Genomic DNA, 27,196 nt, shown 5'->3' with positions numbered 1-27,196 from the left:
TGCCCTTGAAGGATAACAGCTAGTCTGGGCACATTAGCATTGCCTTCTTGACAGTTCACATAATTTGAATCACTGCACCCCCCCACCACCACCACCAGAAGAAGAGAAGATAGCGAGAGCGAGGGCTTGTTGTTTTCCTCACCTTTGAAGGCCTCAGAGGTAACTTAGAGAGGAGAGTTCCACAGTCAGGATTCAGGCCTTACTCTTTCATTCCTTCCCTCGTTTCCACACAGCTTTGCTGTGCTCTCAACCTTGCCTTGAATATTATTTATATAATTAGATTATAGTCTATAGCTTGATTTTAGGCAAACAATTTTGGTTTGATGTTTTTTTTTTTTTTAAGGCATCCAAATAATATTATGGTTTATAAAAGTCTACAAAGGGCCAGTGAGATGGATGGCTCAACAGGTAAAATTACTTGCTGCCCAACCTGATGGTCTGAGTTTGATTCCCAGGACCCACATGATGGAAGGAGAACACTGACTTTCACAAATAATTATGTGATTTCCACATGCACACATACTAACATACTAAAGAAAGAAGGAAAAGCAGTTTTAAAATCTAGAGAAACATCTTTTTTATAGCAAAATTCAATAATCACAGATTCACTAGTATATTTAATTGGAATTAAGTTCAGGAGTTATTTATGACTTAATTTCAATAAAATGTGCTACACTTAGCTGCACGTCCATACTCGGGGGAGAGCAGAACAAAACTGTGCCAAAATAAATGTTTCCCTGACTGACATTATGCATGTTTCGTTTCTAATTAATTAAGTAGTTCGGAACTCTCCATTTATATTGACAGATTGCTTGTGCTAGTGGTCCCCTAAGCTGGAAGCAGGAAAGTCACTTGCCCATGTGTGTTCAAGCTAGGCACAGTCACGCGACTGCACTTCGTATGTCAAGCTCAGCATCTAGTTAGAACACTGAACGTCTGCACCCCACTCTGTCTGAAGCACTCCCTGCCCTCCACAATTATGTCTGCTGGCAGAAGAGAGTGATGGAAACGAGGGAACTCAATCACTCTAGAGAGCCAGGCCTGTGAAACAGATGCTGTACATCACATGGGGAAAAGTGCATTTTCCAGGGATACATACCGTGGACCTTAAGGCTGTGGAATCTGTTCTGTGTATGTCAGCCTAACGGGGCCATTCAGATTTCAGGGCCCCTGTCTTCAAGAACCTCTTTCCTAGTTAGAGTCCCAGTTTACAACCTCTTTCACCACAGCCCATTGATTTCATCTAATTGGAGTCGGTGAGTCAAGCATGGAATTTATCGGGTAATTCATTTGATGGTACCTTTCATTTTATGTATTTCTGGACTCATTCGCTTCATGACCATAGTAGGTCAGTTATATGTGTGGGAAAGCGTTATACCCACTTTAGAGAGGTGGAAAGAAAAGCCAAGATCTGTGTTGCCATAGGAAAGAATAAATTCAATACGTGCATTTATCTTCTTCCTATGACTACACTGGTGAAGACATAAATAGAATCATCTCTCCTCACCTTGGGGAGGGACTGGCTCCAGATCCCCTAGGTACCCAACTCCTGGAAGCCTAAGTCCCTTGCATAATGCTGTGCTACTTACATAGAGCCTATGCAGAGCCGCTTTGAATCTTCTCTAGATAATCTAATAATAGCTAATACAGTGTATATGCCATGTAAACCATTGTTAACCCCCCTATTGCTTTGAGAATAATGACAGTGAGTGTTTACACATGTTTAGCAGTTTGGAAGGGGAATGTCTTTGTGGTTGGTTGACTGCATGAATACAGAATCTGGGGGTGTGGAAGGGGCTGGCTACACTGCTCAAATCAGTATTTATAAAAATGGGTTCTGAGTGTCAGATACCTAGCTTGAGGCCAAGGAGGAGAGAAGCTGGGGGTGGAACTCAGTGATTTTCTGGTGGGGGTAATTTGCTAGGTCATGCTTCTGGGAAGCCAGTGTTGGGACCAGCAATGCTGTGGGGTGGCTTCAGGCTTTAGCCATGGGATTCACCCAGCTCAAGGTGATAACAAGGTGCCCTTGGGAGACATTTCACCTCTCTGAGCTTCAGCTTCTTCAAGTCAAATCAAAAACTAAGATGAGATACTGAACATAAAGGTCTGGCACTAATTAATGGCATCTCTTTGGAAAGAGATTAGCAGAGAAGGAAGAAGAACCCAGCCAACTCCATCCCTGTGACTTAGGTCATCAGTAGCTGGTATTCATAAGTAACATAATTCGCTTCTCACAATTGTAGCATTAAGTGGATTTGAAAACTGGTGAGGACCCATCTTCTGACCATGTCCTCACACACAGAAGCAAAGCAGTCTCCTGGGGCCTCTTTTATTAGAGCATGAGTCTCTGCGATTAGGAAAGGCACTTTACTCGGGACCAAACCACCCAGCATCCCTTCTACCATCTGGGGTTGCAGATTCCAGCACCGCAACACTGAAAGCTGGATGAGGCCAGTTCAATGAGCTGTGATGTGTTAACACTCTGAAGAAGGCCCTTTCAAAACTCAGCACTTCAAACATACCTGCCAGCTCTCACATTTACACGTCTCAGAATCAGAAAGGGACCAGGTACAGAGTTCTGGACTAAATGGACCAGGCAAAGTAACTCACCAGAAGAGAGCTACAAAGAAGAGCACACGCCCTCAGGAGTGGCTAGACCAGAAACAGTCACCTCAGGATGGCAGGCAGTCTGTCATGAGTGAAAGGTCTAATTACATTCCATTTGAGAAAATGCTCGCTCTACTGACCACCAGAAAAAATTCCAGGGTCTCCTGTGCCAGAGACATTTCCAGTGACCATCTGGGAGGAAAGAGCCATCATTACTTTTCACAAAACCCTGGGTGTTGCCCAGTTGCCAGAGAAGAGCCCGACCCTGGCAGGCTCTCTGACGCCCAGACTGCAGGTGGCTCCATGAAACCTCTGCCGTAAAGTCTCAGCTCTGTGCTCTGCAGAGAGCAGAAGCCCGTCGCAGTGCTGAGTGCTGGCTCTGCACTGGACAGAGCCAGGGGAAGAAGGTTCAGATGACCATCATGAGCAGCTCAGATAGGGTGAAAAGTCTCTCTGTGCTCTCTTTCAGAATCTTCTCATCTGCTTTAAGCCCTACTTCCTGAAGTTGCCACAAGCATCAGACTGGGATTCCGAGTCAGATCTTGTTTAGCAAAAATGGAAAACCTGGGAGATGGAAAAGCCACCAGGGTTTTAGTTACTAACACTGCCCCAGAACTGCGAAGGAGGGTCAAGGTGGGAGAAGTCTGAAGGAGCCCTGGTCCTCCTCCGGCCATCTCCAACATGGCCCAGGGAAGGAATGAAAGACAGGAAAGCTCTGCCTGACTGTCAGCATAGAATCAGGAGGAAAAGCTCCTTAGAATAAAGAATTCATTAAATAAACAAACAAACAACCCAACCCACGTTGGGAGAGCTGGGGAAGTGGCTCAGTAGTGAAGGGCATTTGGTGTTTACAGAAGACCCGAAGACCCGGGTTTGGTTCCCAGCACCCACATGGTGGCTTACAACCATCGGTTCCCCAGTTCCAGGGGATCCAACACCCTCTTCTGGACTCTAGTGTACACACAGGCAAAATATACCCACCAAATAAAAGCAAACAAAATTCTGAAGAAAAAAAACATCAAAAATTACTAGAATATACTTCATTTGAGCAGTAAGATGTTCCTTTTTTATTCTCTGCACCACCCCAGGGAAAATTAACTTGTCACTAATGAATCTGTAATGTTTGTAATGTTTCAATCAGTAAGAAGCCTTCTTGCTTTGATTTCATATTTAATCTCCTGGATTATGACAGCAATCCCAAAGACAGGGGCAGGCGCGCACAGCTGTTTAACTTGGGGCTTATTTTCTCCACTCTCTTTAGTGTTGAGAGTGCCAGAAATGACAGTAATAGCATTATCTGATTTGATTTGAGTGGCAATCTTTTCAATTTAATAACTCTGATGTCAGCTTCTCTTGTCATGTTGCCAGGTCTAATTCCCATTTCTACTGTGATTAATACTCTAATGAAGACACTGTCTGATTTTAGTGCTAGCATACACTCCTGAGACAGTGATCTCAGAGGTAACTGGGGCCTCGAAGTGAACACCATGATAGCCACGCCCCCACCCAGAACATTTGTCAATCATGAGACTGAAGCCCACTGCTTAATTCTTTAGTTCTGTGTGGCACATTTAGCATTTTAGTTCCAATTTCCTTTTTCCTTTTTTTCTCTTCTTCTTCCTTCTTCGTCCTTCTTCATGATTCCCACCTATTTTACAAGACATAAATGTCTGATTCCTAATTAAGATGTCTAGAACACAATCGGTTTGTACACGATCAGTCTCTCAATGCCCAACTCAGAATCAACTGGAAGCTCACTGTTTCCCTGGTTAGCTAAAGCAGGAAGCATGTATTGGCTTTGTGTGCTAAGTGAAGCCTAGCTTACAAGAGTTAAGACTGACCCTGCCTGTTAAAGTGTTTTCAATGAGTTACATATTTTTTTAAACTACATATAGAGTAGTAGAGGTGCCAATTTATTTCAAAGATTGAAATCAATCAAAAGAGAAGAAAAGTAGTCCAATTATCCAGAGCATGCTGGGAAGTGCAAAACAGCTCTACAATTCAAGTTGATAGCAACATTTGCGCAAAGGTACGGGAGCCCCCAGACATCCAATCCAACAAAGTGACAAACAGGTACGGGAAGTTCTCTGTGCTTAGAACTCAAGGAAAAGGATTCGAGAGTGAATCCCACATCTCCAGCCACTGTCAACTACAGCTTTTCTTACACCTCCCTCCATGACTGTGGGGTCCCACTCAAACTTACCATGGCTGCAACAGGACCAATTAACCACTCCCATGTACTCAGGTATGACAAGGAACTGGCTGCCTCTCACAGTCCTGTGAAAGGTCACAGGGACTGTTTTTCACAATATGGTCAAAGTTGGGTAGCCTGTATGAGTCAGTTCTCACCCCTGAGACAAAGCATCTGCCATAACCAACATCAGGGGTGGAGAGACTGCCTGGCATTTTCAGAGGCTCTGGTCCAGTGGTTGGGAAGTTCTAAGATTGTATCAAGTATCAGGCTATAGGAAGGAGCAATGACAAGGTACAGCCCCAAGAATACTCATTTAGTTCTTCCCAACTTGGCCTCACATTTCACCACTTCCCAATAATGACATTATTTTATGAGTCTGTCACATGACAAATCAATTGACTAGGTAAGAGCCCTTGGGAGCCAATCAATCAGCTCACAGCCATGAGGGACATTCCATGATCACACCCTGCCAGATTCCTTCGGCACTCTGCTCCGAATCATAGAGGCTTCCTCACTGGCCTTCTTTCCTGAGTCCTTGTCTCCCTTGTGGTCACCCTAGAGGACATACTTGGTGACCAGACGTCTTGGGCCCCTTTCTGAGAGTCAAATCCCAGCTTATGTGGGGCCAGCACACACCGATTCCCTATCCCCAGGCAGCATTGGCCCTATTTACCTACTTCTTCAGACGGGATAAAGACCAGGTGTGGCCGGGGTGAAATTAAGGCCTGATTCTATCACATTGTTGGAGCTTCTGGAGACCCAGGGTAAACCCAGATCTTCTGTAGTTAGTGTTTCAGGAGTCCTGCCTCCTTAAACAGGGGTGGGCACAGAGATGGTAAGAACTGATCTTGCTAGAGGTCCCAGATCCAGCTGGCCCAAAGCCAATCTACCCTTAGTCTTCCATGACATGAGCCAATGCATCCTTCGTTCACCAACTCTGAATTGGGTTTCTGTCATTTGCAGCTAAATAATTATGGCTGATACAATTGCATGCTTTTATGATATGCCAATCTTACTAAAGGAACATTTTAAAGACTTTCGTCCCGTTCCAGCTGCTAGCAGGCTTTTGTGAAAAATCCAAAATCACCATTTCTTTCTTTCTGAACTCCTTGTCTTCCAATTTGCTCCTTTCAGTTTCAGACAAAGCATTTGCTCTCTGGCCTGATCCTTCCTGCCATGCCTTGGCACGTTTCCCCAAACTTCCTTTCTGCGACTTTGTCTAAGCAAAGGCCCTTTTGCGGCTCCTAGTGCTTCTCTCAGACACACCTCAGTTCTTCATTCTGGCTCCTGTCAGCACCTGTTCATTTGCCGCATTCTTCCTGCGCACTCGATGATGGATTAATACAAATGCAGCTTCCTCTAGTAAACAGGCATTTCTTAGGGAAAGGATGGGCATTGTATAATGAGTATTCTTAAAACATTTGAAATGTGTGCTTCTTCTTTTAATAACTGGGAAGAGTAAAAACAAGAACTCTGATTAAAATCAGACCTAATATTTAATGTAATATTAATATGTTTTTAAGCTTTGAGAAATGTGGATTGTGGTTCCTTAGATCAGTGGTGCTCAGATTTGAGAGAGTATCAAAATCACCCAGAAAGCTTAGGAAAATGAAAATGTCTAGGCCATACCCCAGCATGGTTTTTTTTTGTTTGTTTGTTTGTTTGTTTGTTTTGTTTTTTTGGTTTTTTTTTTTTTTTTTTTTTTTTGGCAGATATGGAGCGGGGCTAGAGAATTAATTTCCAGCACATTCCAAATAGATGCTGGTGCTCAGACTGTCCTAAAAGCTATCCTTTTCTCTTTGCACATTAACTGTCACCTTAAAGTATTTGAGGCCAAGATCCAGAACGCCATCCTCAGCTCTGTAACTGTAAAAAACTATGACAGAAATCTCTAGACACAGAGAAGAGGTTGCCACGCCAGTTCTACTCCTATTAGGTGTCCATGATCAGGCTGGGCTGGAGGGGCTCCTTCAGAGATCCAACACTTGTCTAGCGTACATTCGACACTGGATTTGACCTACAGCTCTAGCATCAAGAAGAAAAGCCAACGTTTTCGCAGAGTTTGCATTTCCTCATGTGAAGCATGAGGCAGTAACAGGACCTAAGTCGTTTGTTCTGCTTCTCAGAACGCAGCATGTGGCAAGTGCCTTGTCCATGCCCCTGAGCCTGCAGGCACTGCTATTGCTGCTGTGGGCAGAGGGAGTCCACATCAGAGGCAGCAGAGTTCCCACGGCTTCTGATGCCCAGTGCAGAGTTCTTTTAGCTGAGCTGCAGCGTCTTCTGTGTGCACAGGCCTTCTGTTACAGTGGGAGACTCTAATATCCGTCTCTACCCTAGTCTCTGGTTCTGTTACAAGGCTCAAAATCCTCATCTTCTGGGGAAAAAAAAATGTTTTTGCCTTATCTTAGAGCCATCTCTTCCTCTGTTTCCCAAATTCAATTATTTCAGACACATCAGAAGAAACTAAGTAGCAAGTCTCTGTTTCCCACTAACAGTTCTTGAAAGTTTTCCTACAAAATGTATGTAAGGCAATGGATTTTTTTTTTTTTTTGGCATTTTATGACCTGGAGGTCAGGAGAAGAAGAAGTAGAAAGGTAAGAAACGCAAGAGGGAGAAAAGAGGAGGAAGAAAAAAGGGAAAAGTGGAAGAGGAGTTGGAAGTGGAGGAGGAGGAAGAGGCGAGATTCACTAATTTCTCCCTTCATTTACCCCAACTACAGGCCTGAAACCTTGATGTTGGTCACAGACATGCTGAGAAGGTGTCAACTATGTGTTCAAAATCCTGACAAGAGGCTGGGCAGGGCAGCAGGATGCTAAGGGCTGGAGCCAAGACTCAAGCAATTAACATTTTTTCCATGCCTCACTATAATTAGCCAGATCAAAAGGACCTGGGTTTACAGATCTCATCAGGCCCACTGACTCTCAGAACAGACAACAAACTGCCCAGTAGGCCTGCAAGGCACATAACTGTTTGCAGGTAGAACTGATTTTCCAATGGACTGCTCTCCTGGAAATCGTTTCTAGATTGTTCCTAAAAGTGCTACGCAAGAAACCGCTCTTCCTCACTTATTTGAATCTTATCCACCATGATGCCTGTGCAATGAGCACGTTGTTCAGAGATGTCTTCCTAGGTGGGTATTACCGCCCAGGGTGAAGTAATTGTGATTGCTCTGTTGGGAGCGTCTCCTCTGCCTGGAGGAGAAACCAAAGGTTTCTTGGGTCTTGATAACCTCAGGGAAGCCTTCCTAGTTTCCTCTCCCATTGCTGGCTGTTGCACATGGTACGATCCACACTGCACAGCTCGGGGAAGAAATCCCCCTCATTCCTAAGGTGTCACCTTAGAAACTGACTGGAGCAGTGGCAGTAACGTGCCATCTCTCATATAATATAGTTGGTACAGAAGATAGAGGATTTTTCTCCCGATGGTGGGGTGTAGTGAGGGCAAGAGGGTGGATGGAGGCGCTCTTGCACCCTACACTGTAAGGCAGAATCTGCACATATATGTTATTAACAGATCGGTGTGTGTGTGTGGACTGTTGATGGCTTCCTTATTCTGAGAAAACTCCAGATGGCCCTGGAGGCTGCTCTCAGCAGACTATAAATAGACACAATGTTTGAAGAAGTTCCTGAACTATATGACTAAAATCCCCTTATAAGTGAGTACATACCATGGGGGTCTTTCTGGGTCTGGGTTACCTCACTCAGGATGATCTTTTCTAGTTCCATCCATTTGCCTGCAAATTTTGTGGTTTCCTTGTTTTTAATGGCTGATTAGTATTCCATTGTGTAAAAGTACCATAGTTTCTTTATCTATTCTTTGGTTGAGGGACATCTAGGTTGTTTCCAGTTTCTGGCAATTATGAATAAAGTTGCTATGAACATGGTTGAGCAAAAACATTTTAGTCATATAATACAGGATAGACTGCAATGTGCAGACCCCAAGAAGAGAAGTCCGATGGACATCTTAAACTTCATGTTGGCCTACTAGTTAGGGGAGTAGGGGACACAGACTATGTTGCTTGCTTTTAGATCCCTCCCCCCCACACCAATGGTACTTCCCTACAAGGCCACAAGGGAGGAAGACAAACTTGGTCCTCATGTAAATAGGTGAGCTGGGGTGTCTGAGTAGGGGGGCTCCCCTATTCTGAAGAATAAGGCAGAGGAATAAGGGAGTAGGATGGGATGGAGAGGAGAGGAGGGAGGGGCCTATGACAGATATGTAAATTGAATTAATAAAAAAAGAAAAAAATTTCCTGAGCGTAAATCTAAATGTACCGAGAATGAGGCAACAGTGAAAGAGATAAGAACAAAAGAGGCTCAGACAACACAGGACTCAGAAATGTGGCTGGCCTTCTGACCGAAGGGGAAGGACTGAGCTCTGGAATGGCTGACTGCTATCTCTTTCCCACCCACCCTCTTCAATCCTGTAGCTGTAGAACAAAAGCAGGGTTTTTCTCTCTCTCCCTCTTAGGGTGTGAACTCACTGAGTTCTCAGGTCACTGAATGCAGTACAACTTAAAGATTCAGTTCCTGAGGGCTAAGAAGTTGGTTCAGTGGTTGGGAGCACTTATAGCTCTTACAGAGAACCTGGGTTCAGTTCCCAGAACCCACATAGTGCTTTATACCCATCTGTAACTCCAGTTCCAGGAGAGCTGATGCCCACTTCTGGCCCTATGGGTGCTGCAGCACATGGCACATATACATATATACAGACAAACCATTAAATAGGAGAAAAAAAAAACAGAATTTAAAATAAAAACAAAGATCCAATCCCTTTGTCTATTCATCAATGACAGGTAACATGAACTCCTGTGTTCTAGTTACATACCTTGATCAATGCCTTGTTGCTAGGAAGTAGCAGCAATTGAACTCAGATTTTTCAGAAGTTCCTAATTATTTAAAAAAAAAAATTCCCAATAGCTGTTGATAAGGATGCACAGGATCAGGGTAGAGTTGGGAAAAGGGACCTTGAACAGGTTTTAAGGGATTCTATTTCAAGTTTGTACACCAGTTCGAAAAACTAGGAGGGCATATGCAGAACTTTCTATCTACTCCCAACATATTAAAAACAGAAATTTCATTTCATGGGCCAGGTAGTGGTGGCACAAGCCTTTAACCCCAGCACTCTAGAGGCAGGTAGATCTCTGTGAGTGAGAAGCTCACCTGGTCTACAGAATGAGTTCCAGGACAGCCGGGTTACACAGAGAAACATGGGTGATGGGAACTGAATCCGGGTCCTCTGGAAGAAAAGCCAGTGCTCATAACTGCTGAGCCAACTCTCTAGCCTTCCATGATGCAGCTTTCTAGCAGACTAATACAAAAAGTCTCCTCCAGAAATCCTTGAAGAGATCCTGGGTCAGGAGGTTCTAGCTTGGCATGTCGTCCGAGCTGCTAAGGAGGCTGAAGCAGAAGGACTGCTTGTTTGAGCCTAGCTGGCCTACACCAGCTGGCCTGGTGAGCTTAAGACCGGCCTGGGCAACTTAGTGCAACCCTGTTCTGAAACAGAGAGTAACTGTGCAGCTCAGGGGTGGAACACTTGCCTTAGAATCGTAGCACTATAACGAGGAAGGGAAAAGGGAAGGGGAGGGCAGGGCAGGGAAGAAGGGAAAAAGGAGGGGGAAGGGAGGAAGACAAGGAAGGAGGGAGGTTCTTCAGGAGGCTAATAATAATAATAATAATAATAATAATAATAATAATAATAATAATACATGATAGACCACAGGAAAATAAGATGACAAAGTGACACAGCTAGATGTTCTGATTTACCATCCCTTTGTGAAAAAGATTAGCTTTTGTGAGCACAGTAAAGTTGTAATAAAGATGGAGTCTAGAAACCACAACGCATCACTTTTTCACCAGGACTACTGACATGTTTCAGTTATATTCATTTAGTTACAGCAAAGAATGTTTTAAAGTGCCGCAGCTTAATTGCCAAGTTTTGTGAATTTGCCTCTCAGCATTGTTATATAGGAAGAATAGGTTTATTTTGGATAAATAAATTCAGACCAGCAGGATCTAGCCAAGGCCCATCATGACCAATACTGGCCAAGTGTCTTTAGTGTTAGCCTATGAGTGTCAGCCTGAAATCATCTGCCTTCTTTAATCTCAGCCTGGCTTTGTGGTTTACAAACTCATTCTGTCAGCGTTTCCTCAGGGCAGCCTCGTGCAGCAGCTTCTGCAAGTCGTCACACACGGCACGGCTGGAAGAACAGAGACTTACCTTCTTGCAGCTCTGGAGCCTGGAAGTCAAAGGTGAGGGTGTGGTCAGGGCTGGTTTCTCCTGAGCTATATTCCGTGGCTTGCCGAGAGTCTCCACCGGGTGTTTTCACACAGACCTCTGTAACAGTTCCAGTCCTAATCACTCTCCCCCTCTGCAGAGCAACAATCACGCTACAGTAGCAGGCACTCTGAAGATTTCATCAGAATGCAATCATGTCTTTCAAGGCTAACTCTTGATATAGTTACATCCTGAGATATTGGTGGTCATTTCTTCAACACATGAATAGGGCGATCCAGTCTTTAATGCTTACATCCTTAAATTAAGTATTTAAGGCTTACTTGGAAATAACCTTTACATGTTTAACGCTATCATCTATGTAGACAAAAGGCTAAGAGAAAAACACACAATTTCCTAATGAATGCGCGACCTTCCGTAAACAAATGGGAAGGAATTTGCCAATTACAGAACTGAGCTCATTAAGTTGATGGCAACGAAACTCTTTGGCTGCTGTTATCAGTTAGAATAAAATAACTTGACTCTTCGTCAATGCTCAGCTTTCCTTCAGGTATCTTTTGGATTTGATCAGCTTGCCCAGACTTGCCTTTTCTTCCTTCACATTCTTCTCTGGACACTGATGCAAATTGAAACAAGAGGAATGGAGGGCTCCTTCAACTGATGTAACAGGAAACACTAAGTCAAACAAATGGTTTAAAACCAACCCTGTGGTGACATCAACGGGGAACCATCCCAGGAATCGCTGCTATTTCCACATCTGATGAGACAGAATCTTCTATGAATGCAAATGGGAGGAGAATTTTGATGGAATTCAGAGTATGACTGGTGTCAAGCCTCTGCCAAGTTATTCTCTGAGAGAGTTTACTATATGCAAGGACTAAGTGATGTGCGCCAGGCCCAGGACAAAGAGTTCCAGGTTCTCCTGGCACTCCTCAGTCCCTATGTGCTGCTGGGAATGACTGGCAAATGCCATCCTCTACCCTGAACTTCCCAGGGCAGGGGCTTCTCCTCCTCCTCACCATGTAATCGGAATATTTTGGTGCTCTTATCTCCCTCTCCCTCCTCCTTTTCCCTCTTCTCCCTCTCCCTCCCTCCCCCCTCCCTCTCCTTCCCTCTCTGTGTCTCCTTACATGGTAGCCAAGAGTTGCTTCCAATGAACTTTTAACTTGCCTTGCACGAGAAGCAGTCCATTGTTCTCATTCGCACCTCGCCACCCCTCCCTAGCTCTTCACTTCTTTTAACTATAGGAAAAGGGAGGAATGTTAGTTCAGAAACCAATGCAATAGCCACTCCTAGGTTGCTTAGCAACCTGTGACATCATCGTTGGTCACTGCAGCCAGGGGCCCAGGATAAAAGGTCCCCTGTCTCTTCTCTCTCTCTCCTCTCATGCTCTCTCTGCTTTGTTTTCCCTTCCCCCCTCTACCTCCCTCTTAGACACCTCACCCCATCCCCCTTTCTCTCTTCTGTGCTCTACCACTGTCTGTCTCTATGTCTCTGTCTCTCTCTTCTCACTTCCCACTCCTGTACATTAAATCTCTTCATTCCAGATCTGTTGTGTGTGACATTTTATTGATATTATTACAGTAAGGCAAACTCAAGATTTAGACAGAAAGTTTTGAAAGAAATGGGGAATGGCTCACATGTAGTTGCTAAAAGAAAGAAGTTTAGTGGAGAGGAGGGAACTGCCTGAAAAAGCAGGGGTGAAGGAGTGGGGGGCTGGGGAAGGGTTCAGGCAGGTAACATGTTTTATCCTAGGCTATATAACGTCCATGAAATGTTGAAAGGCTTTTCCTAAAAGACAGACAAACACTTTCTCGGAAACAGAACCAGGCAGCTTAGCTCCCGGGCCATCTCCTGAGGACCTCTGTTAAGTTCTTAACAACAGTGCTCCAGCCGCAAACTTGCAAACTTCGTGACTTAGGACCCGAGCCCCAGGGTCAGAGAACGACAGCAGGAGTGAGAAGGGAAGAGAAAACATTTGTCGAAGTTGAGTTCCATCTGGTTTCACGGCTACTGAACGGTGGAAACCAAAATGACCTACCTTTCTACCCAACCAGGCCAGGGAGCTGCAGTAAAGAAACACCTCACACAGAGGCATTTATTTCATTTCTTTTCTTTTTCTTTATTATTATTAGTGTGTGTGTGTGTGTGTGTGTGTGTGTGTGTGTGTGTGTGTGTGTGCTTGTCATCCTGAAATTAATAGGGGCCACCACTGTTCAGCATCTTAATCAACAGAACTCCATCATTTTGCCAGGCCCTTAAGCAGGAAGCACAGGATGAAGGCAGAGGTGGGGGAGGGGCGGGTAGCATGAGTAGATGGGAGGCAGAGCAAGGAGGGGAGGGGGAAAAGGTGTGGAAAAATAATGTGAGACCTTACATATTATCTGAAGCTGAGGCAGCCGTGTAATTATAAAGCTAGCTTTTCTCTCACTTGACAGCACAAGAAAAGAAGGTGAGGAGAGGCTTCTAAATGAAACATGACATTCCCTTATTAAAGTCTGATTTAGATTTTAAATGGCTTAGTTCTTGGTGCCTACTTCTCTGCTCTGGGCTAGCCAAGAAGTATGCACCTAATGGAAACAGAAACTGCAAGGTTTTTTTTCTTTTCTTTTCTTTTTTGAACAACGTGTACACGGTTCAAATAATTTCCTTCATAAACATTTTTATGCTTGGAGGAGATTTTCTTTAATTATGAAGCCAATAGTTGTCCACCTTTTGGTAAATATGAACATATTCCAACACATATGGTATGCTTTGTGTTTAAAAATAACACGGGACATAATATGTGCAATGCATTAAGAATTTACTGCCTGGGTTTGCTTCATTTCCTCGCTGCTGGGGGTAGCCCAGGGAAACTGCCTGTCCTTACAAGCAATGCTCAGTGGCCCACATTAAATTGCACCATTGCATGCTGGGACCTGCAGACTCCAAACCAAATGGCAGCTCCTGTGTATTTCTTTTCCATTTAGAAGTCTGACAAGTTTTGTTCTCCTCTATCTCTTAGAAAAGCCTCTTTCTCCACCTGGCAGTCCACTTTAACATCCACAAAGGCCCCAGATATTTCTCCTCACCTGCATAGGAAACGCTTACAGCTTTGGCAGTTTCGACCCTTTTGTGAGGTATCATCAATAACAACCATGATAATGGCATTTAAGTGATGGTTGAGCAGGCCATACAATAAGCGATAATCTACATACCTTGTCTCTCTAGAAAGTGGGTAGAAGTAAGTTCATCATATAAAAGATAGAACTGAGCTCTGAGATGTTACAGATTTACCAGCAAGTAAGTGATAGTTCAGTCTCAACCTAGGTCTCTGAATTCAAGTCCAGATCGTTCCTCCCACTCTTGGTCCCTTTTACTTTTTGGCTACTTTCCCTCACTTCCTCTTCTTTTCTTAGGAAGAAAATGAAAGACTATTTTCGCTTGAATTTTAATAAGAGTCTAGAGCCAGCATTTTTTTTTAAGACCAAATTTTCTCCCTGGATCACGAATTAACTTTGTTATCTTCCTGTATCTGGTTTTCAGAACCGACTCACTATGTAGCACAGGCTAGCCTCAATCTCATGAGCCTCCTGCCTCAACCTCAAATACTGGAACGCCAGCTAGAGTAGATTCTACCTTGCGTTGTGGAAATCAAACAAGCGCAGAGTATCCCTAGGACACACCCTTGATAATATGTGGCAGTCCCTGCCATCATTCATTCATATTTCCAGAATTTCCTGAAGCTATACTTCTCACCATCACAGCCAGCGTCTAGCGCCACTCTTAACAATTCTTAGCAATGACTGGCTTCCAGGTCTCCCTGAGGCTACTTGTCAGCACCCATAGTTTTCTGATTCTGAACTGAGATGGGCGATTAGAAGCTTATTTTTAATTTAAAGAATTTTATAAGCAACTAGGCCCTAAATATTTACTTACTGTTTTAACATTGTTCACATGCATTCTCAGGTCCTCTGGAAGGGCACAGCCAGTGCTCTCCACTGTAGAGTCATCTGTCCAGCCCATGCTTACTACACTCTTAAAGATGATTATCTTTATGATGCATCTATGTCACCTATACAGCTGTAGAGGTGACCAAAACCAAAGGCAGACCTCTCAGAGTATGCAAAATATATTACAAATATTGAAGACTTACTTTGCCCACCAGTTGTAAAATGACTAACTCAATCCTCTATTTTAATATTTTGCTCTGCACACTTGTTTTGGAAAATATTCTTATCTTTAGATTACTATTAAGGTCTAAAGGGGGCCTGGCATGTTTGGAATCTGCCAGAAGATGCCATAGGAACCCAGGCTGTCCCTGCCAGCTTCATTCTCTGGACTATTGCAGCCTTAACCTTTATGACATTAGGCAATGTCATAAAGGTCTGGGTGCACTCTGCCCTGTCCTTTCATTTCTCTAGCTGCCAGAAAGACCACCTGCATAAAGACTGGATGATAAGACGACCCTTATGAAGGACACCCTCAGCAGCTGCTGACCTTGTAGCTTGTTCATCTCCAACCCCAGGTCCCACTCTCTGGGAGTGTTTAAGAGTGTTTTCCGAATAACAACAAATAACCTTTGTTAAAAGGATATTAAGCCATGTGTTGAAAGAGTTGTTCAAGATGGGGATAATGGCTCACCTGATATAATATTTGCCTTGCAAATATGAGGATGTGAGTTCAAGCTCCAGAACCTACTGTGAAAAGCCAGGTGTGGTGGTAAACACCTTTAATTCCTGAGCGGAGGAGCCGGAAATAGACAGTCCTGTAATTTGCTCTCCTCCAGACTAGCTTACCAAGCGAACCTCAGGCCAGAAAAGAGATCCTGTCTCAAAAACTAATACAGAAGTTTTCCTCAGGCACGACGCCCAGGCTGGACCTCTAGCTTCTGTATACACAGACACACAGAACTGTCAGGCTGTCCAACAAGAATGCCGTCTTTGCCTTAGTCACATGGTCTGTTGCATGACAAATACCTGAGAAAAAAATGGGTATTTGCCTCATAGTTCTATGGCTGGCTTCATGGCTATGGGCCTGAGATGAAACTGAAATTCACAGTGGGAAGCATGCATGTGACAGGCTGGATCTATTAGCTGGAGACAATGCCTTCAACACATGGACCAGCTTTTGGGGAACGATATGTACATAAACCATAGCTTGTTTCTTAAAGCATCCCACGGACCTTTGTTCTAAGTATCAGCATTATCAGTTATTGTCACTGATGCCCTGTGTCTGTACCTCCTGTTCTCATTCTTGCTTCTGGCTTGTGTTTCTTTTCTGTATCTTCCCATGGCCTCATTATTTGAATTTCTTTCTCAAGATAATGTCCCACAATACAAAGAATGTGCTGAGTGTGTGTGTGTGTATGTGTGTGTGTGTGTGTGTGTGTGTGTGTGTGTGTGTGTGTTCTCATCAAGGAATATAAGAAAATAAGGGGAGTAAGTGCAAGATGGAGAGATTGAGGCAGGGGCAGGAAGCTTATGAGTCTATGGCCAGCCTACAATACACAGTGCATTCTAGACCGGTCATTCTCCAGGCTGTGACTCTATAAATAGAAGAAAAAAGAAAGAAAGAAAAAATAGCGTAGACAACCTGTGTCTCCTGGCTAATCATGATGACTGTTGGAAGTCAGATTCTCCATGCGAACCTGAAAGGGGCCATGAAGGGTAACAGAGCTTCATGCATTTAGGGACGGCCCCTCCTTTGTCATTCTAAAGACAGTTCAATAAAAAACAAAGATGGAGCCCACCTTGAACTTAGACTTCACAGCCAGACATTTGAAGTCCGACAATATAACCTTTATAGATTCATACTAACATTTATTGTATCCATCTAAAAACAAAAAGCTGAACAAGGGTGTAAAAGAAAGAAGACCCACATCATGGTCCTGCATCAGGCAGGGATAACTTAAAACATTAAACTTGATACAGCAGTGTTCTTCCTTTCTTATGTCATCTCTGTGGATGATTTTGAAGCCCCTTGAAACTCTGCCTAGTTTTTGGTGACCCTTTTTTTAGTTCCTGATTAGGACGGAGCCAGAAGGGTGGAAAACTAAAGCCAAAGCTCTAACTACTAAGGCTGTTTCTGAAAACACAGAAGGAAGGGCCTAACCTTCCTGTACCTGCAGGTCAGAAGGACAAGGACTAGGAGGCTGTTTTTTTTTGGACTTGCTGTTCTATGCTGCTGAAAGGACGGTACTCTCAAATCCACTGTGGCATCATGCGTGCACCTGCCCTGAGAAGCAAGTTATTATTCTCACTTAGTTACAAAGGAAAACGGCAGCAATCTCATGGAGAGTATGAGGATATGTATAAAAATAAGATTTAGCAGAAAAATGCCAGGCCTACACCCTGCCTGTATGGCTCATCATTATTCAGGCAAGGTTAGCTGGGTTCCTTTGGATGGGATAGAAAGAAAAGGCACCTGCCACCCTCAAGAGCACTCAAAAGAGCAGGGCCATGGAAGGGGCAGTAAATTGCAGAATTAAAATGTAAATGCATTTCTGAGCTTGCAAGGGAGGGGAAAAGTATATTCCCCAAAGCTGAAGAAGTCAGCCAAGGACACGCTGATTGATGTAAATTTTTTAATTCCAACCCTCCAAAATTCTGAGGCAAATAACAAGGTGCTGAAGATCAGAAAATGCTATTGCCATGTAATGTCATGCAGTAGGAAAAAAAAAAAAAAAGCCCAATGGTCCCTTAAGAGCACTTGAGCTCTCCAGGCATTTACAAGAATAGATCAAATCGATAAATAGCGACCAACCCAAACCTACACACTCCTTTAGAACCACTCGCTTCCCTGCTGCGCATCTGTGCCTCTTTGATCCTGATGAGAACCGAATCCCTTCTAAATGGGCCAACTGTACCTCCAACAGCTCAGCCTACTTGACCTGGCAAAGGCTCTTATTCTGTTTTACACTTAATGTTACTTCCGACAAAGGGCTGTCCCTGTGGCTTCTGCCCTGCCAGCGTTGCCTCTGGGAAGCCGTGTGCCAGCAAACTTCTGCTTCGGGGTTGCGATTTTTCCACCAAGGGTTGAGAATTCTTTTTCCTCAGGAATGCAAAGAAAAAGCCCAAAGCATATGAAGCCATAAATCAGCAGCAGGAAACAAGGTCATGCGTTTTACAACGTATGATCCAAACACACACGGTGCCAAATTGGCCTTTAGTCACTCAAACTGACATAAAATGTGTCTGGGTTGACACTTTACTTTTACCATTTGCCCTTCTGGCGAGATAAAGGCTGTCTCTTTCTCCTTCCTAGGGATTTCTCTCTGACTTAGCAGCTCACTGAATGCTTGCCTTTGTTTGATAATCTTTTTAAGGCATTGTTTTAAATCATTCCTTTCCCCTTCTGCCAGCCCACAGGACAGTTCTGCCCCTCTGCTGAGCTAGGTGATAAACTGGCTCAATGACATGGCTGCATTAACATTGCCAGCATCCTCCCAGCCACACTGATAGGTGAGTGATGATGAGGGAGGAGATCAGGAGCCATTTTTAAAAGAATGGCTGAAAATAAAAAGGCATTCTTCCCTAAAGGGGAAAACCCAGAAGTTTCACTAGGGTGGGGAAAAAATAAACATATGGCCTGAGTATGCATTTAGATGATTTCATTCCCCAAAAGTTATGTAATTACAGTATACCTGTCATTATGTTTGTGGTACGTAACTTAATTTTGTCAAGTAAATTACAACCAAGAAATTTTCTACGTGTTTTGCATTTTAGCAAATTTTAGAATGTTCAAGGTGAAGAGGGTTAATTATAGGGTCCAGTTGTCTAATCCTTCTGGAATCATCTCTTAGCTGGATTCCTGCAAGCTTCATGTTTGTGTCTTTTTAGACAATGCCTTCCCCCGGCATCAACCTAACAGCTATGCCACACTTCCAGCAGGCTCTAGGAAATGAATGCAGAATATTTGTGTCCTGGCAGATTTCATGCCCCTGGAATGAAGTAATTCATTTGCAGGCCTTCCCACCTTCTACCATGCCAGCTTCGAATACCAGACAGTATCTGACTTATCATTCAATTCCAGTTGAGAGCCCAAGCAGCTCCTTGTTGATTTTGCTTGCAGGGGTTAACAAATCCCTAGAGACCCCCTTCTGGCACACCAGAGATTATCATAATTGATCTCTATATGTTTCTCATTTTCCAGATAAAAGATAATTCATGAGGCTACAGATTTCCCATAAATCCCACTGGGTGTTGCAAGTCCTTAAACAGCCAGTTCACAAGCTGAGCACCAGAGATGCAGAGGTGCTAATTAATAGACAGATGAATGGATAATGTGGGAATCAACAGGGACTAAAAGGAAACTCATCTGAGCTAACACATTAACACGCCAGATGACCTTGGCCAAGGCACTTGACCTCCATAAGCCTCAATTCGCTGCACAGTAAAATTGGATAAAAGGAAAACCCTGATGAAAATTGGATGTTGAATTTAATTGACTGTGATGAGCCTGTCTAAGTAATTTACAATCCCAAAGACAATAGTCAAAACACAAAGCAAACATCCAAACTGCCAGCACAGGAGGGAGCTGTATCAATGCTGCAGTCCAGAACAGCACACTAGGCCTCTTACATCAGCCCCTCGCATTAATTTAAGGCATACCACAGGATGATGATTTTTGTCACTTACGTTGGAAGTAAGAATATGCCTGAAGTTTCAGAAGATTAGGTTTTTAAAAGTTCTCACCTCCCTACATGATCCCCAAACAACACATTTTCTGGAAATGGACTTAAAGGAACCCTACCATGATGTTAAAGGGAAAGGCTTGCCAACTGCTCAAAAAGCTCTAAAGATAAACCCTGTAGACGGTAGGGGGTAATGAGAACATTTACACTTCTAAATGATATCATTAGTTCCTGCCTACCCAAGACTGTTTAAAATGCAGTTTGCTGATTGGAAAGGAAACAATGAAGTAAAAAGAGAATAAATGAAGATAACACTTGTTAGGAAGCGCCCATGGCATATAGTAATGTTCTAAACGGGTTAGATTTTCAAGGGGGTTGGATGAAACACATACTTCCCCACCCCTGGTTTTAAAAATAGATACATGATCGTGGTCTCCCTTCTTTGTGTCTGAAGTCTGGGATAACCTCAAGTCCTCTGGGCATCCTCTTTTATTAGTAGCATCTATATCGAATCCCCAGGTACATGTATCTACAGCCAGACATTTTCCTTTACATCCTAGACACAGCTCATGATTCCCCTCCGTTATATAGTACTGGTTGTCTGGGGTGCTTTCTGTCTGTGCTAATACGTGGGCCAGGAGTCCTTATTAAAATGTTCTTTCGGCTGTGGGTGGTCTAGCCAGGGAAAGTAAAGTATGTGGTCACCATATCCATGTTTCCAGCCTCCTCCACATTCACCGTCCGCACTGCCAAGTCTGTCTCATTCTCTCCAGCTCCAAAGGCTGCAACAGCCTATTGGCTGGACTTCTAGTCTCTGTGGCACCCCTCCTTCTTCACTATGTACCCATCCCCACCTTCCAGACAATCATCCGAAACGGAAAAATCTACCAGTATTCTTTTCTCCCTCAGTGGTTTATCCAATATTCAGAATAAGGTTTAAGTGCTTTAAGGTCATAGAATTCAAAGCCCTCCATGTTTTACATCATTTGGTAAGTTCTCATTCTATGTCTGTTGATTTCAACTGCACTGAAATTTCCCAATTAATAGTAATGCTGAAGTACTCAGTACTTTTTCAAGATACTGAAGTATTGAAATGTGGGTATTTTAGGCCTTAAACAACTTGTTTTCTGAAAAACAGCACAAGATCCTAGATACCTTTTGGAAAAACTGTTTGTCAGTATCTTTCAACAATCTATATGGTCAGCCAACATATGCTTTGAATGGGGGAGTTAGTCTGATGAGGAAAGGATAGGAGCTCCACAAGGACCAAATATATCTGGGCACAGGGTCTTCTCTGAGACTGACATGCAACCAAGGACCATGTATGAATGTAACCTAGAACCTCTGCTCAGATGTAGCCTGTGGTAGCTCAGTAACCAATTGGCTTCCCATAGTGAGGGGAACAAGGACTATTTCTAACAGGAACTCAATGACTGGCTCTTTGGCCTCCCCACCCCCCAAGGGAGGAGCAGTCCTGTTAGGCCACAGAGGAGAGCTTTGCAGCCAGTCCTGAAGATACCTGATAAAATAGGGTCAGATGAATGGGGAGGAGGTCCCCCCTATCAGTGGACTTGGCAAGGGGCACGGTGGAGATGAGGGAGGGAGGGAGGGACTGGGAGGGAATGAGGGATCCGGACACGGTTGGGATACAGAGTTAATAAAATGTAACTGATAAGAAAAAAATAAAACAAAAAAAAAAAGCTTTTCAGTTGAAATAGCTCTTGTAGTAATACTTTTGAATAGTGAGTCTAATATAATATATAATTTTCTATTTCATTAGCCTAATATTTTCTACATTTTTTTTCTAAAAGTTTATGACAGCTCACACTGGACCAACCCACAGGAAATCTCAGGACTAACAGTACCTCTCCGGGAAACTCCTTTCACATTCAAATCCTTCAGTGATCTCCTCTTTCAGCCTTTTGAAATACTGAAACTAACTGGACAGACAGATTTTTTTTAAATTCAGGTGTTCAGAAACTCCATGGGTGACTTAGGCTTCAAAACAGTTGTGTCCTTAAAGCTGGCCAGTGGTAAGTCACATCTTGTCCAAGACAAAATGCCCAGAACACAAACAAACCGGCAGCATCCAAGCTTGTTTGACGACAGAGTGAGAACAGATCAATAAACCAGATAGTAAGTGAAGAGGCTGCTTAGAAAGTCAAAGCCTAAATACAGGAGAAGCTTTAAACCGTGCAAAGAATCTCAGGGAGTTCGTTCATTAGCCTCTGTCTTCATGCTGTCCAGGCTAGCCAAGTTTTGCATAAGAGTTCACATACGCTAAGAACACTGCAGAAGTAGGAATATTACAAAGTCTGCAGTTAAGAGGATGTTGGGTCTGGAGTTCAGATTGGCTTGCTGTGCTGCTCCTGTAAGTTTTCCAACAACACATGCAGCCTTATGCATCATGCTGCCCATGATATAACCGAGCAAGGTGGTTCTAAAAGATTCATTCATAACTTTGAGTTCTATCCTGGTAATAGTCAACTTGTTAACCAATATAGCACAGCAGGCAAAAAGTGCTCATCTGTGTGTTATTTTGTCATTGCCCTAACACTATTTCTATATACCCTAGGGCCAAAGGTTAAGATAAAAATGGTTAACCCACAAGAACTCAAAACTATAAGCTAGGATTAGCCATCAGCACCTACAAAGCTGGCTTCTCGGAAGCGATTCGTGGTCATGGAAAATGGAAAAGTGAAATGGCTACCTGAGGCCTAAGCAGCACTGACCACCGCTTCCATTAGAAAATAAAGCCAGGTAGCTCTCCCTTCCATCAGCTCCCAGAGATCCCAAAGTCCTGTCCTGACTCATGACGTCCTCATCCAGATTCAACTCAGCTTTTCCTCTTAAGGTGACAGCTAATGAGACTAGTCAAAAGATTCTCCCGGTTAATGCATTTCATGTACATTGAGACTTTGGTCAGTAAGGGCCAAATGACAGACAAATAGTACCCAAGGCATTTTTTTTTCTTTTTATGTATTTATGTATTACAATTTATTCACTTTGTATCCCAGCTGTAGGCCCTCCCTCATCTCTCAGTCTCACCCACCATCCCTCTTCTCCTCCCATGACCATCCCCTAGTCCACTAGTAGGGAAGGTCCTCCTCCCCTTCTATCTGGCCCTAGCCTATCAGGTCTCATCAGGACTGGCTGCATTGTCTTCCTCTGTGGCCTGGCAAGGCTGCAACTCCCCGGAGGGAGGTGATCAAAGAGCCCACCATTGAATTCATGCCAGAGAAAGCCCCTGTTCCCCTTACTAGGGACCTACAGGGAGACTGAGTCTATGAGCTACTCTGAGCATAAATAGCTAACAAAATCCAGCTCCAACTCCAAAGGGTATCAAAAACAGCCCACTCATAAAAACTGTTTAAACAAAAACAAACATCTGAAAATTAGCAACATTCTACCAAAATGAGAAATATTACCACTAAAATGAGTCTTTCTACTCTGGTGCCTCAAAACCAGAAATAATAAACACATCTACAGAAACATGACACACAGTATTGGAAATACCACAAAACTGACAAGACTAATTCAAATATAAATTCACTTGGGAAATTGGATAAGGGCAGAAATTCTACCACAAATCCTCTTTTAAAGAGTTGTTAATGTATTTGACCTTAGCTTGACTTTTGAACTTCTCAGTTTTTCAATAAGGCTAGTGGAGACTATTTCTTCAAATTACTGATGGGTTATTTAGCATCAAAGTCTTAGCATAGTCTGAAGGTTAGGAGAGTTTCAAGAGATGATTAGTGAGTCTTTCTTTTTATCTTGCCCTCAAGACTGCAGGTGAGCTCAAATATTAATTACATGGAGGAATTTTCTCACTTAATAACTTTAATAACAAAATATCCTCTGAGCATTTATATATATATATATATATATATATATATATATATATATATATGTATGTATTCTAAACCATATATGTATGGCTTATATAGTGTTAGTATACACACACACATACAAGCACACACGCTACCTAACATTATTGGACTTAACAAGATATTTGAACAAAGAATAGAATACTCTGATCTATTCTGTGAATAGAAATTCTCATCTCTTTTTTCTCTATGGTGACCATTAAGCAAGCCCCACATATTGGCACATTTTTCGATAGTATAAGGGGGAGTCTAGATATTAATATCTAGGTTTCTGAAGGATAAAGAAAGTAAACCTGGCTGGTTGGTTGGTTCGTTTATTCACTTTCCATCCCCATTGTAGCCCACTCCCTCCCCCACAGGAGCAAAAGATAATTTGAACTAAGAAGGAACTCCTGGAACTCCTGCAGAGCATGGCTTTGGGTCAATGACAGACAAGATGCCAGCACCCAGAATGATCTAAAAGGAAATGCCCATGGCCAAGTCCTGCATAATCCTGAAGTGTGTCTACAAAGAAAGCAACTTCTATAGTTTGTGTCTTAATTCTCCCCTGAAGGCTCACATGTTTAAGGCCTGGTTTCTAAGATGATGCCACTGTGGATGCCAGGAGCCTTAACAGGTAGGGCCTGCCGGGAGATCTCTCAGTGTTACTGGAATGGATGGTCTCAAAGAGGATTGTGGAACCCTGCTCCTTCCTCCTTTTCTCTCTTTCCTGGTCATAGAGTGAGTTTTGTGCTACTACATGGGTCCACCATGAAGAACTTGCTTATCAGAGGCTCCAAATCCATGACTCCCTCCAATCGTAGGCTGGCCCTTTTGAACTCTGAGCCAAAAATAAACCCTGCTCTTTATAAGTTAATTGACCCAGGAATTGTGTTACAGTGATAGAAAGCCATGGCGCCATTGTCTACTTTTACCAGCTCTCTTGCCTTCTTCACAGGACTGAGGGAGCTTAGGTAGCCTACAGCCTTTCAGACCATTTAGATAAATCAGAGACAAAGCCCGGCTCTCCGTTTCAATCAATACCCCTTCCAAGTTCGAAGTAAAGATAACCTATTTTTAAATTACATCACTATCCAGGGCTACAAGGTACAATGTCTGTGTGATCCTTTCATCTTGAATTGAATTGTAGCAGGGAGGACTTCAGAGTGCTCTGAAATAGCAAAGGCACGTATAACCAAGTTGTATCACTGGCCTGAGATTCTCTGTACACGTGTTTCAGGGGTGTTCTGTCTAGTGAAAAGGAGAGAAGAAGCTAAAAAATGAGGATTTGATGCCTCTACACTACCGAGATTCTCCTGCTTCATTATTGGGTTCACGTCATTTGGCCAAGAGAAGATACAGGGTTCTCCGTACCAGTGAGGGCACTTATAAACTAAGCTGTGTCGGGTTTGCCCTATATGTGCCTGTTGTTTGTTTACTGACCACATTTACAGGGACCGCAACAAGTTGGACCCTTTTCTCAGCTTATAAAGATAGGAGTTTCTGTCTAGCTATCAGTCAGCACCTTCCAGTGCCAACGGCAGAGAGGCTGAAAGTGTCTTGATGGCTGACAACTTTGTTGATCAAGAGGTGAAAGAAAACAGAAGAAACCTGTGATTTGAGATTTAATTCCAATCAACCAACAAGTACAGACTAAATGAAGGACCTCCCCCATCAGTGGACTTGGAGAGGGGTTTGGGAGGAGATGAGGGAGGGAGGGAATGAGGGAAGGGGCTACACCTGGGATACAAAGTGAATAAACTGTAATTAATATAAAAAACAAAAATAAATTAAAAATAGCAAAAAAAAAAAAAAGATGCCGTTGACCTGTGCTGTGGGACTTGGTCTAGCACGCATACCAAATCCACAGATATACTGTTCCTCTCACAAGAGGGATGGCATTTTCCATCACATACACAGTCTCTACAGATGTTAAAACTTCTCTATATGTTTTAAAACAACACCAGATACAATGCAAATGCCACATTCCTCTGCTAAGGGAACAGAGACAAGGAAAAGAGGGCTCGGTTAAGAACAGATAGAATACTTTCCAAGTATTTTGGATATGTAGTTAGGTGAGAATAATGATGAAGAACCTGGAAACAGTGAGGTTGCTCTGAATTCAAAAAATAATTAAGAATGTAATAGAGAGAGAGAAAAAAAGAGAGAGCATAAGAGAGAGAAAGAGAAAGTGAGGAAGAGAGAGAAAGTGAGGAAGGGAGGGAAAAAGAAACACTGAGAAAGTCTGGATCTTACTCAAAATAATCATGATTTAATCGAGGATTTTTTAAAGATATTTGATGATGATGATGATGATGATGATTAAAGATACATTTGTGATTGGAGGTTGGGAGAGATTGAAAATCATATTTATTTATACATCTTTTGAGCTTCACTGTAATTTTATATTACAAGGTTTCTAGGAACTGGGAATATTTGGGTCTGGTACCACTGCGTGCCTCAATAAAGGTACAAGCACTTGATTGAATCCCCTAGGACCCTTCGCACATAATCTATTTTGATCTGTAGAAGGTACATTGTGGAAAAAAAAAAAGAGGAAGATGCCTGGGCTTTTATTAAACTCCTGTGTTCTTCTAGCTAAAAGCCCTCTGGAGGATAAGTAAGGCTCTACCACACTCGCTGCCTTCTCCACGCCTACCGTACAGCAGTGGACTAGGTGTGGGGGGTGGAGGGGACAGGTACATCTGCCATTGTGGAACAACAAGGCCATTAGTGCAATGAGCCTTAATACAATCCAGTATGGAAAGAGCTAAGTGCTTTTGGGGTAAATGGTATAAAAAAGTACAAAGGATAGAAAAAATTACATCCACTTAGGGTCTCTAAGTCTGAGGGATACAGCATGATTCAAATCAGCAGAAAGGGCAATAAAACTTGAGGACTAATTCTGCTACCTGCCAGGAGGGCAACTTTGCCACGACGCTGAGGAAGTAACCTCCAGAAAATAAGATCAGATGGTGCAAGTGAAGAGAATACGACTGGCAGGAAGGAAAACCCATTTGAGGACCTCACCCTCACCGTAGCAACACTTGAGGCACCTTGGAGGAGCAAGTGGGAGAGGGGTGCTGTTCCTGCTTGCTTCCCAGGCCTCAAGTAGCCCTGTAAATGGTGTGCTTTTGTCTTTGATTTTCAGGTCTTTTTAGATCTGAATCGTAATTCTCCCTCTTTAGACCTGGCTCCCAGTCATTTTCATCACAGTCTCTAATCACAGGCTTGCGCATGGGGTCACTACCGGAGAAGAGGTATTATCTATTTTTCTTAACGTTCAGATTCCAAAAATGAATGACACATAGCACAGTTCTCTCCTCACTTAAAATTTATTTTGAATAGATAATGGCCTAACTAATTTACATAAGAATGTCTTTCATCATAGGATTGTGTTTCGGGAAGGATTTCATCCAATGCAGCAGTGGATCTCTCTCTATTTAATAGTGTCTTTAGTCTGCATGTCAGCCGTAATAAATGCTATGTTAGTTGCTCACCTGAGACAAACCACTCACTGGTTAACTTAAAGCGATAAAGTCCCCCAGGAAGGGACAGTAACTGGTAAATGTTGCTTAAGAACCTTTATGCCTTCCATCTTCCTCATATACTTTGACACAGAAAAACACACACAAATAATAATAATAATAATAATAATAATAATAATAATAATAATAATAA

At 43.0% G+C, this 27,196-nt stretch overlaps 1 protein-coding gene across 1 annotated transcript in view; it reads right to left on the bottom strand.

Moving 5' to 3' along the window:
- Positions 1-27,196, bottom strand: part of Lhfpl6 (LHFPL tetraspan subfamily member 6) — a 187,213-nt gene that overhangs the window by 109,978 nt on the left and 50,039 nt on the right. The window lies entirely within an intron of this gene.

This window comes from Psammomys obesus, unplaced genomic scaffold (assembly GCF_907164565.1).
Source record: "Psammomys obesus unplaced genomic scaffold, mPsaObe1.curated_primary_1811, whole genome shotgun sequence".
NCBI lineage: Eukaryota > Metazoa > Chordata > Mammalia > Rodentia > Muridae > Psammomys > Psammomys obesus.
Note: the sequence above shows the minus strand (reverse complement) of the source record. Positions and strands in the feature narration are given on the sequence as shown.